Consider the following 13,449-nt stretch of genomic DNA (forward strand, 5'->3'; position numbering starts at 1 on the left):
ATCAGTTCTTTGATGATCCCTTTATCACAGAGGGGGGCTCTTAGATAATTGAAAAGGGGCAAGCCATAATGAGTTTTCACTTGTGCCTGTTGTCTTTTATCACTAATTTCACTGATACCCTACAGGGAGCATAAGGCCCACATCTGACACCTAGAGCTTGATTCTGCTCTTTCTGAACTGGCCTTGCTTAGAGACACAAAGAAAAAGGGCTTTGTTTCCTGACCTCTCCTCCCTACAGGAGCTCTATTCCAATCAATTTTATTCCTGATGGATTGGAGAATACCCAGATAACATACTCCATCAATATCCTCCCAGATATTTGTCCCACATTTGCACCTGCTCACTGTTGCTATTCCACTGGGACAGTAAGAAGACAAAGATAAATACGGTCTAATACCATATTTATTGCAAAAGGCCTCTTTGTTCTTGAAATAATAGCTATTCCATCATCAATTCACGTGATATTTAATCATAAAACTGAGTTTACATTTTAGTCTCACAGGTAATTTAGAAACTAGTACCTTAAAATATTTTAAACAACACAGGGATCATTTTCTTCCATTTTTATACCTTTAAATCCTATAGTGCTTGATGACTATAAAGTTCCCAATAGTTTATCAAGCTAAACAAAATCTTCAGTAAGTGGCATTCTAGAGGTGTTTATATACATATATAAACTTTGAAGAAACATTTACACTTAGGTTGTTGTATGGATTTAGGTGGTCTGATTAGGATGCTGATGAATTAATATAATACTCTGCTGATATAGAATGCAGAATTCTGGTAATTATAACTATCTTCCAGAAATTTACATATAATTGAACAAAGACTTGGAAAACACATGTAAAGCTGATACAAAGCCTATGAACATTACAAAGTAGGTCCAAGGTGCTGAAGTCACTGAATTAAACAACTTGCTTTTTATTTTTCTTCATTAGTCTATTATTCTGGTCAAGAGAAGAGATTTGTTCTATTATGAAACAGATAATAGCAGTAATAATGCAGGGGTGTGTTAAGCTATGTTGGAGCCTGAAGGAAAATAAAAATCAGTAAGACTGACCCGAATTTTGTTGAAATTTTGGTATTTTACTCATCATGAATTTTGTCTGCTTTAATTTAAAAAAAAGTCATAAAAATGTATTTTTATTTATCTGGATTTCTTAATTATTTTTACCCAGGGTGAGTGTCTCACTAAATTTTACCCTAGTCCTGGCCCAGATGTGAGAGTATAAATGCTTTTATCTGGCTACTATAATTTAGGAAAAAAGTTAATTTCACATCTTAATGTATTCAGAATTATTATGGGAAATATGCAAAAAAATTCAATTTGTTATTTCTAATAAGGAAGGAAAGATGTATTATAGAAAGATTTCTATCACATGTGAATAAAATTTTAAAGGTTATATTTCTAACCTTTAGTTAGAAATACTTTCAGCTGTAAGTAATGGCATATTCATACTACAGAGCCTTAAATTTATAAATCTATTTTCCTCATATAACAAGTATTATGGAGGGAGGTGGTATGGAATCCCTCTCCTTGTCTTCTTGGACTTACTGTCTTATGGTAGTAAAATATCTACTCCAGTTTTATCAACTGCATGCTTTTTAATGTACTAAGAAAGGAATAAAGCTTTTATAATTTTATTTGTCCCATTTAGGAAGAGGTGCCCATGCCTTCCCAGAGGACAAAATCTTTGTTCGTGTCCCCCTTCATAATAATGAACCAACCTTGTCTCCTAAGGAGGCTGGATAAGCCCGAATCTCACATGGAACTTCCCTGACACTCCTGCCTTAAACCAAGTCTGGGTCTTAAGTAAGTATGAAGAATGAAGGAGATAGTAGTTTATGAGCTATTTGTGTCTATGAGAGTTCCAATGTGAGCAAAATTGTATTGAATTTGTGTACCTGCCAGGTGTCATGTTGTATACCTATCTCCCAGCAATTCAGAAGGAGAATAGCAAATCTGAGGCCAGCCTGGGCAATTTAGCAAGACCAGTCTCAAAATAGAAAGTAAAAAGAAAAAGTGATATAGTTCCATGGTAGAGCACCCTGGGTTCAATCCTTAGTAACACAAATTAAAATAAAAAGAAGATGGTATAGGTGTGCTATTGTGTTAACAATGACATTTGTAGGGGTCTGGGGGTATGGCTCGGCAGTAGAGTGATTGCCTGGCATGTATGAGTCCCTATGTTCAAGTATGATGTTCTTGAAAAATATTTATTTCTTGAAAAGTACTTTTTAAGGGATTTTTTTTTTTTGGTTTTTACTCATAAGAAGTTAGCACCAATTGCCATCTTCCTAACAATCCCATCAATCAATCTTGAAATGTAAATGATGTATGCCTGTGTACAGATCAGTCAGAAAGAAGAGGTGGATGGAATGGCTCAGCCACTCACTTTCATATATGCAGTATCTGTGCAACAATTTTCTTATTTTTACTTTTTAAATCTCTTAATTATTTTTTTTTACATTTGCTGCCACTTTTAATAGCACTGAGGAAAAATTTGTTTCATTTTTTTGATCTATGCCTCTAATCAAAACATTTTTGTTAAAGCATTAGGTTTAAAGAACAAGAGACATAAAAAGTTGCAGAAAATAAATGATAAACTCTTCTTTATTGAAAGACATTCAGTTGGGAAGTAGAGAAATAATTGTTAGATAAGCTTATATGGCACATGATTATGATTAAGTTCCACTAATTCATATTTCTGAATTTATGCTTTCTGTCCAGAGCATTATATTCATGCAGCAGTAGTAGGAAGCACTGATTTTTAAATTTTCTTCATTTAGGTCCATCCTCTAGATAATGCAGTGTAACATCAGGAGCATTTTAGCTGTAGTCATTTTCTACCATTTGAGTATGTGATGTTCTAATGTTCAGAAATCAAGTCTAAGTCTAGAAAATTTAGACTGATTATTTTGTGATATACAAAACTCAACATGTATAAATCCAGTAGTTGTACCTGGTTTTCCCCTGTGTTTATGTTGAAATTTTCCATCATTTATGGCTTGTCCCAAGCACAAAATCCTGAGCCAAGGGATACCAGGTAATAGAATAACATGGTTGAAGCAGTTTGCTTTTGCACACTGTTTAGGAGTGCACAGATTTATCTAAAGCCTCTTTTTTCTCTTCTGTAGCATCTTTAAGTATTTCCTCATTTATCTTAGCTGTAGTAGGTGTAGTCTGTGGAGTCACAGTGTGTCCAAACCCTTGGTAGTGACCCATAGGTGAAGGTGGCATAGAAGAAGCAACAGAAATTGCATCTTGTGATGATGATGATAACAAGCTTGTGTGTTCATTTTGATCTTGATCCTCAGGAAAAAATTTTTTCCTAGGATGTCCCCTGACTGTCCGTCCAACATGTCTCATTTGTTCAGAAATGTCATCTCTGATATCTGAAACATCCCACATGGTCAGAAAGGAATCAAAGCATGAGCCCTCTTCTGCTTCTTGGACATATGGTTTATATGAGAATGTGTAGTGATGAGCAATAGCAGCAAGGAACATCTCAATACAGATAATAAAGTCCTGGATCCTGTGGCCACGGCTTCTACAGTTTGCCATTCCCATGTATGCTTTTCAGAAATAACGCCAACTTTTACCAACAAAGCAATAACTACTGCTTGCCACAAAGAAACAAAAACCACCAGCTTTACACAAAGAAATTTGTCAACAGGTTGGATAGGACTCAGTTCTTCCTTTAGTACTTTATAAAACAGCAGGAGACAATACATGGCAAACAATTGTGACATGTTATTTATTATAACCAAATAAGTCCATGCGTTTGAAAAGCTGAAGTTTCCTTCATCATATATACCAAGCAGCTCACAGATTAAAGCAGCGATGGTGGTAAATGGTCTGACAACTGTGTACTGCAGTACACCCAGTTTGCACCTAAATAGCAATACTTCTCCCATAGGCCATGGTGGACAGCAACATAAAGGTGGAAAATATTTCTGCTGATCTTTGGCTTCAAGGATTAATACCAGATTTGGATATCGGTTAGTTAAATAATTAGTAAGGAATCCCATAAAGTTGTAAATGACATAAGCTTCATAGCATTCTCTGCAGATATCCACATATATTGCAATGCTGGGATATTTTAAAGCTATCCAACTATCTAAACCGTATATGGGTACCATCCAAAGAATCCTTATTATTGTTTTTTGTAGTTCAGGTTGTGTATAATGCAGTAGGTGTTGCAGTATCACCCACAGCGATATAGGTATGGTCAACAGCAAAAAGATTCCAGCAATAAACCAAGCCTTGGTGTGTATTCCAACCTCCAGTTTCTGTAATTCCCACACGCATAGGGGAACCGCAACGACTATGGACACCAGGTAGATGACCACAGCTAAAGGTCGAATCCACGGTCTCCAATTCCTCCAGGTACACGTGCAAGGCATGTTTTCGCATAAACCAGATCCGCGTAGCGAGAAAAAAAAGCTCAAAGGAGATCTTAATACTGAGCCCTGTTCGTGGTTGTTTTGTTTACTCCCATACTACAGAGAATGAGCTGTTAGGCGACTTTACCAACAGCTCGAGCCGCCTCCTCAGCCGGCGTTGTGCTTTCTGCTGCTCCTGATGCAACTTCGGCCGCTGAGGGTGCTACCACGGAGCAGTGCGGGGCAGCATCCTTTCTTCCCCACCCCTCATCTACCCGGTTCTGCCCTAGTGGAAAGCCCGGGCGGAGCCGCTGCCCTCACCTGGGGATCGCCCAGAGCTCCGCCTGCACCATGGCCTGGAGCAAAGCGGCGCCAACCGGACCGGTCTCTAGGGCCCCAGCACACTCGGGTTCTGCCTGCTTGTTCTTTGGGGATCGAGCTTCCTCCCTCCCGCGCTCGCAGGCCTCTCTTCGCCCCACTCTGTTGGTAGACAGGGCCCCAGGATTTTCTCACTCACTTGCCTAAATCTCTCAATTATACATAGAATTAAAAAAAAAAAAAACTGGTCAATGATTTTATAACAAAGCAAATGCCCATGGGACTACCACACAGGCTAAGAAATAGGACATAGTCAGAATTCTAGAAATGAAACTTGTAAACATAACTTCCTCCTTCTGGAGTTAATATCATTGTCCCCATTTTGTTCTTGCCCAGGGACTGGAATGGCATGCCACTTTTTTCATATCTGGATGCTTCCTCATTTCTTAACGGTCCCCCTAACACTGCTAACTGTACTTCATCAAACTTTTTTTTCAACTAAAGTGCTTGTGTGTACTGTATGTTTCCTGCCATTCATCTGACTGACACTAAACCCCTTTATAAAGTTTCATTAAAGTGGTATTAACTGTATCACTAGCATTTCATGATTAAAATATGATAGTTGCTGAGATTTTTTAAAAAATTGATAAAATTTATCAGATTAAGATGTTTCCTTCTCTTCCTAATTTGCTATGTACATTTTATCATGAATGGATGGTGAATTTTATTGAATCACCTTTCTACATCTATTGAGATCATCATGTGAATTCTCTCCTTGATTATTTGAATTATGTTAATTGATTTTTAAATGCAAAATTTTGCTGAATTCTTAAAGCAGCTTGTTATAGTTAATTTCCTTTTAAAAATAATATGGAGTTTTGGTTTGCATATATCTCATTTGGAATTCTTTCATCCATATTTTAAATGAGATTTATTCACCCTTTTTACTTCTTGTAATGTCTTTGTTGAATCTGGGAATTGCAATAAAAATTAAAAGTGTGAAAAATACAGTATCCTTTGTTTAAATGCCTGTGAGATTGATAATGATGTTCCCTTTTTCATTTTTAATTGTGGTGACTTGTACTTTCTCTTTCTTTTTCTTTATCATTCTCATGAGGAATTTACTAGTATCTTCAAAGAACCAACTTTGGTTAATTAATCTTATTGTACAGTATTTTTTCTTATTTTATTAAAATCTGGTATTTCACTTGTTAGTATTTTTAAGCTTTCATGAGATGGATACTTAGATTGCTGATTTTTTTTTCTATCTTTCTTTTAGCTTGATATATGCGCTTAATAATCTCTGTTAATCTTTAGTTGTATTATGCAGGTTTTGACACATGTTGTACTTGTCATTATCATTGTGTTTGTTAATTTGGGCTGTTCTAACAAAATGCCATTAACTAGGTAGCTTATACACAGTACAGAAATTTAATTCCCACAGTATTAGAGGCTAAGAAGTCAAGATTAAGGCACAGACAGATTTGGCCTCTGGTGATGGCAGGTTTCTTGTTCATTGATAGCACCCCTGGTTGGGTCCCCATATAGTGGAAGGTGCAACACAACTCTCTAGATTCCCTTTTATGAAGAAACTAATTGCATTCATGAGAGCTCTTCTCTCATGACTTTAGTACCTTCCTAAATGTTCCCACTACCTAATAGTGCTGCCTTCCTGTTAGAATGTTAACATGAATTTTAAGGAGGACATGAACATCCGATCATAGTAATCATTTAGTTTAAATATTTTATAATTTATTTTTTTCATAGACACATGGATTATTTAGAATTGCATTCTTCATTTTCAAAATATTAATATTCTATGTTTTATATTTTTGTTATTAAGTTCTAATTAAGTAGAACTGATGTCAGAGAAACTACATCATACAATTTTATTTCTTTGAATTTTTTGATACTTGTTTATTTCAGAAATATGGATATTTTTTACTAATGTTCTGCATGTTTTAAAAATATTTTTTAGATATTAGGTAAAGTGTTCTCTATATATTCATTTTTTTCAAATTAATTAATTATGCTATTCAAATATCTTATGCACTTAATCCAATATTTGTCAGCATTTTAAAAGTCAATTACTAATTGCAGCAGCTCTGGAGGTTGTGGCAGGAGGATCATGAGTTCCAAGCCAGCTTCAGCAAAAGTGAGGCACTAAGCAAATCAGTGAGACCCTGTCTCTAAATAAAATACAAAATAGGGCTGACGATGTGGCTCAGTGTTCTAGTGCCCCTGAGTTCAATTCCTGGTTCAAAAAAAAAGTCAATTACTAAGATAAATGTATTAAAATTCCCTCAATATGCTTGTGGAATTGTTTATTTCTTATTTTATTTCTGTGAAGATTTTGCATTGGAGGGTTGAACATATTTTATGAGGTGTCAAAATTTAAGATTTTTGTATTTTCCTGGTAAATCAAACTTAATTTTTAAAAATATTTATATTCTAGTTGTAGTTGGACACAATACCATTATTTATTTATTTATTTTTATGTGGTGCTGAGGATTAAACCCAGGCCCCTGCATGTGCTAGGCGATCCATATACCACTGAGCCACTACACCAGTCCTCAAACTTAATTTTTATGGTGTGTTATTTCCTTCTTTCTAGCACAGATTTTTTTCCTTAAACCTGTTTTTGATATTAATTTAATGACATCAGCTTTCTTTGAGTTGGTTTTTGCATGATTTTTTCCTTTCTTTGATTTCAAATTTATTTTATTCATATAGACTTACAAACAAAATGTAATGTCATTTTAAAATACAATCTGACAATATATACCTCTGAATTGGAATATTTGTTTCATTTACTTTCATGTAACTACTGATATCTTTTATTTTAAATTTATAATCATATACATTTCTGTTTATTTGATTTACTATCTGTTCGATCATTCTATTATTGATGGCCAGAAAGCAGAGAGAGGAAAGGAAAGATGGAACTTTTGGGGGCACATCCCTAATGACCCAAATCCTTTACCCACACCTCACCTACCAACAGTTCACCCAGTTAGTTCATTAAAACTAGGATGGATTGATTCCATTACAGCTCTCATAATCTAATAATTTCACATCTGAATATTCTTGCATTAACATAGGAGCTTTTGGGAGACACCTCATATCCAAAATATAATGGGGGAGAGGAGAAATATTTGGTAGTTTTAATGTGATGTGCTGATGTATAGTTCTATTTAATTTATTATAGTCTTGCTTGAAGTTCTCAGGGTTTCTTGAATGTGTGGTTTGATATTTTTCATTAGTTCCAAAAAAAAATCAGCTAATTTTTCTCTACAAGTCATTCTGCCTCACCCTCTCTTCTCTGTCTTTTCAAATCTGTATAAATTAAAGTTTATAAATATTTGCTTATTTCATTTCTTTATCTTCCCTTTTCCCTGTAGGTGTTAGCTCACTGTTTCCTTCAAAGTATTCATTTTTTTGGATCTGTTTTCTACTCACCCATTATCTCTTCAGCTATATCTAATCTGCTTTTAAATCTATTTATTGATTTCTTAGTTTTAGTTATTTTATATCAGTTCTAGAATTTGCATTCATTGCTTTTTCAATACATTTTAATTTTATACTAAGATATTTAATTAGCCATGCACTGCTCAGATGCAGTCAGTGTAGTTGTTTAAGAGTTTATAAGACAATCCAAATATATTGAGCTCCCATGGGTCTGTTTCTGTCTTCTGTTTTTTTGGTTTCCTCACCCTTACTTACTTTGTTATTTATAATTGTATGTAAAAATTATATTCACAATTTTTAATAAAAGTAATATATAGACTAGATAATGTTCTCTCTCTCTCTCTCTCTCTCTCTCTCTCTCTCTCTCTCTCTCTCTCTCATGCTGGGGATTGAACCCAGTGGTGCTTAACCACTCAGGAACATCCCCAGCCGTTTTTACAATTAATTTTGAGACAGGGTCTCACTAAGTTGCTAGGGCCTCACTAAGTTGCTGTGACTGACTTTGAACTTGTGATCCCCCCACCTTAGCTTCCTGAGACTCTAGGATTACAGTACATGCCACTGTACCCAGCAACAATGTTCTTTTAAAAAAGGAATTATTGTTTCTTCTGCCAGGAATCTGGCAAGTTAGGAACACTTTCATCCAGCTTTAAAGATAAATATGATTTGAGATTCAACTTTGGTCCCTATGAAGTCCTACCTATGTCTTCCTTCGTGTTCCCTCTTACTCCTAGCACCATACATTTTGTTCTCATCACAAGCAAAGTGGGTGGTCACCCAGGCCTCGGTTAGTAGGCTGCAACTGCCCACCTCTAGTCTAATAGTCCCAGAGAATGACCTCAAGCACTTCTCACTTACTTAGTCACCCTCTGTGAAATTGACAAAAGCTGCCAAAGGAAAGGGTCTTGAAAAGCTGGCACACTTTCCTGTGTCTTTACTCTCCTCTATCACATCCCGACTGTCCTTCAAGATGTTTGTTGGTAGGTCGTTGATGTCTAATATTTTTCCTACCATTCCAGTGATAACATCAGTTTAAATTTATCTAGTCTGCTGCTATCAGAGGCCATTGTCTCAATGGTATGTGGATATAGATTTTTGCCCAGGTAGCTTTTTTTGTGGTTTATTCCTGGAACCTCATACTCTATTGGTATTCTTTGGAATATATATGAAACAGTAGGCATACTTTGATCAAGTATGATCAAGAATTACTTTTTATTTTTTAATCAGTGCATTATAGTTTTGGATAATAGTGGGGTTCATTTTGACATATTCATAAATATATATAACATAGTTTTGTTCATTTTTCCCAGTGTTTTCCTCTCCTCCTTCATCCCCCATCCCATTCCTCTATCCTATTGATCTTACAATTATTTGTTTTTTAATTGATACATTACACTTATATATAAAATTAAAATGAATTGTGATATATTCATATATGCACATAGCATCCAGAGTTATTTTAAAATATTATATTGCTAGGCATGATGGTGCCACACCTGTAATCCCAGCTTCTTGGGATGTTTAGGCAGGACAATCACAAATTCAAGTCTGAGAATCTTAGCAAGACCCTGTCTCCAAATTAAAAATATAAAAGGCTGGAGACGTCATCTGTGGTAGAGTCCCTCTGGATTTGACTCCCAGTACCTCTAAAACAAAATTATTTTACTAATATTGAGTAAATTTAGTTATGGGACATAAATTCTATAGGTTGTATCTGGATTCATGAGACTTCCTGGAAACCTGGGATGAACTCTGTTCATCTCACCTTGCAGTGATTAAGTAAGTCCTCTTAACTTAGTATGTTAAAATGTGAGGTACAACCTGTTTCTGTTTCCAGACTGCCCATCCTCCCCAATTCCCCACTATTCCTTTATATATACTGATTTTTGTTCAGTTCAGTAGTCAAGCCAAATATGTTTTCAAAGGGACAAATAATACACCAATTTCAAGGCAGCCTTCACACATGTTACAGATATTAGCATGGGAATATACACTGAAATCTGTCCTGGCTGAACTTATTTCTCTTTCTACTATAACTTATTGATTTGAATTCCTCATTATCATTTGGAGCTCTCAGTTCACTATTTTTCCTTATTCCCTGGATTCATGCGTATTGTAGTAGCTACTGCTTGTCCACGCTGGCTTTGAATGAATCACCATCATCCTCAGAATTTTGCCAGAAGAGAGGACAACTGTCCGTTTTGTTACTGTCTTTTACCAATTTACAGATATGCTGTTTGTTATTCACATTTTTACTATTATCTTATGATGTCAAATAAAAATTAATCATTTAGCCTTTATTTCATAAACAGAGCCAGTGTCTATTTACCCCAATTATTCCTTTGTTTAATAAACACTTGAGTGTTTTCTTGAAAATATTTTAATAGTAAAAATAGTGAAGGGATATGTAGCTAGAAAAAAATGTCCTTCTATTGCAGAGGTGTCATTACTCAATTCCTTGAATAACTAGAAAAGGTGCATAATTATTTTGGCCTAGCAAAAATTTGAGTTTTTTAAGAAAGCAGTATTGATCCTCAATTGAAAACCTGACTAGCTTCTTAGTACCTGTGGTTTTGTAACATTTCATTAACTTAGAATAGTCCTATAAATCTCATCTGAAGAAAAAAAAGTATGGATCACCAAAATATCTCCAGTTCTTTATATACTTCTCTGTATCTAGTTCATTGATAATGTTCATTTGTAGATGTTCTTATTGACAGGTAGAATCTTTTTGCCAAAATATGAATCTAAAATAGCTCATATATTACAGCCTGTAGAATACAGTGAGTATGAAAATGTACTGGTATTATGCTTTGGTCTAAAATGTCATTTTTTTTCCTGTTTTTGTCTTTGTAAATCCAAGAAGCTCATATTAGGCTTTTGAAGAAGAGGCCATGTGCATAAGCATAAAAATACCACAGAATTTTTCAAAATTTACCTGCATCTTCAAAATTTCTAAAAATGAATTGGGTGTGTTGGTTCATACCTGTAATTCTAATGGGACACAAGACTAAAGAATGTAGATCACCAGCTTAGGACCCAGTCTCTGTGACTTAATGAGACCATGGAAAAAAATTAAAATTTTAAAACAATTGGAGATATAGCTCAGTTTAAAAAAGGAATGAAATAAGGGTATGAAGATTATGAAACCTGAAAATGTAAAGTAGTTCTCATTGTATCATTTGCAATTGTGCATTTGTCATTGATATATTGTCATGGATAATTGATATAACATTATATTCAACATTATAGCCAGATATTTTTGCACAGAGAAAGCTGTCTCTTAAAATGAATAAAACCAAGATTCTAACAATCTTGGATCCTACAGCCTGAGTTAAATTGTCTCACCTGACAATCAAAGACAAGCTCAGACTGAAGGGACTGAACTTGGTATTTTTTTTCTTTTCAGGTAAAAATTATTTATTCTGAAGTGATTGTAGTGATAATTTATTAATCATAGAATCAACCAAAGAGTAGAGGGTATGCTTCAAAATCTAGGAAACATTTATCTCTGTCTAAGTTAAATCTCTGAATCTATGTTCAGGTTTTGTGTTGTTTTGGGGCTTCTGTCATATGCTCTTCCACTCTTGACACTCAGGGGTTAAAGTAGTTGTAGAATTGATAAGTTTGCAGGGCTGGGCATTACAACATAAATGACAGGGGGTTGGTGATAGTAGTCAGAACTAATTGTGGGAATATGGGCTTTCCTGAGGTCAGCTTTTAGTTAGTTAATGCTAGTAAAAATTTAATAGAATTCAATATTATACCACCTCTGGTCCACATAATGGGGTTTACAGTCATGGTACTATATTTTGTCCTGTGTCAGATTGGTGACCTGGCCTAAAACTAACTCTGTACTTTCTTTCCCAAACCCCTTCAGTGGATTTTAACGAAAGAGCCATGCATAAGCACTCTGACTGATGTAAATAATTCATATTTGGGAACAGATATGGCCCATGGGGTTTACAGTTTCTCTTTCCTTCCTAGGTATTTCTTATTTTGTTAGTGCATTTTCTGAATGTATGGTAAACATGATTTTCCTAAATGTCATCTTTTCTCAGTTAATTTACTATATCATGAATCATGCTTCCTTGTAATTCATTTAGAATAACACAGCATTTTAATTAATCTTTTTCTCTGAGTTATGATATTTTAAAAAATGTGTGTGTGTGTGTGTGTGTATGTGTGACTGTATACTTTAACATGAGAAGAAAAGAAGATTATAACATGAAACTCTTTAAAAAGTATTTGTACCTAATGCCACATGTGAAGATGTAAATCAATAATCCTAGCATTTTAGTAGGCTGATGCAGGAGGATCATAAGTTTGAGGTTAGAAAAATAAAAGAGGAAGGAGAATGTTACTCCATAATTAAGCACTCCTGAGATTAAGACTTGGTACTAAAATAAATAATCTTTGACCCTCTCATCTCTTTGTCTTTCATAAGCATAGACTGTAAGTTAAGGGCTCACTTAAGAATCTTTAGAGTGTTATTTTTTTTTTTTCAGTTTCTCCTATGTCTTTGACTGGTATTGGGTGTGAGAATTGCATGAAGGTGAACCAAGGTGCTAATAGTTGCCATACTTTTTGATTTACCTAGAGAATACCAACCTATGTATAATCATCGCTTCCTATAGAGCCATTTGAGGTTAAGGAATGACGCACCTTGTTGGACTGATTGGATACTGCAGACATTACAGGAATATTCTCTATAGGTTTCATCTAAATAGATCATTTATTGGAACATTAATATTATTGTCCCTAAATGTTAGATTCAGATTCCAGAAACACATAGCTTGTCTGCCATGTTAATTCTAGAACTAAATAGAAAGGTAAAGATGATCTGAATCATCTTTCCTCTTATTCATCTAGGAAAATAGATGATCATTTGTCAGAATTTAAAAGGAAAATAAATAATACCAAAGAATTACAAAAGAAGGCATCTTATTGTGTTTGTTCAGAAGTCTCAAAGGGAAAACTCACAAGATGCAGGTTATAAGACATAGGGCAGTGCCTCAAGGTTGGGGTTTACAGTAAATATTAAAGCAAATAAGATGGTAGATGGAGGCTTTCTCATTTTAATCTAACATTCTCATTAGCTATGCAATGTAATTTATCACTAATTTTTGAAAGATAAAAAAGGTTTCCAAAGAGGAAAGATACAAGCAAATTTCAGAATAAGATTATATTCACACTATGGTCAATTTTTAAGCCTGTAAAGGAACATCATTGATGTTTTAGTTAGATCTTAATTTTATCCATGGTTATAATTTTTAT

The 13,449-nt window shown here is 34.7% G+C and overlaps 1 pseudogene; it reads right to left on the minus strand.

The window, feature by feature from the left end:
• Positions 1 to 2,614: 2,614 nt before the first annotated feature.
• On the minus strand, positions 2,615 to 4,407 carry LOC143389933 (transmembrane protein 184C pseudogene; annotated as a pseudogene).
• Between the last annotated feature and the right edge of the window lie 9,042 nt (positions 4,408 to 13,449).

The sequence above is a fragment of the Callospermophilus lateralis genome, unplaced genomic scaffold (assembly GCF_048772815.1).
Source record: "Callospermophilus lateralis isolate mCalLat2 unplaced genomic scaffold, mCalLat2.hap1 Scaffold_74, whole genome shotgun sequence".
Taxonomy (NCBI): domain Eukaryota; kingdom Metazoa; phylum Chordata; class Mammalia; order Rodentia; family Sciuridae; genus Callospermophilus; species Callospermophilus lateralis.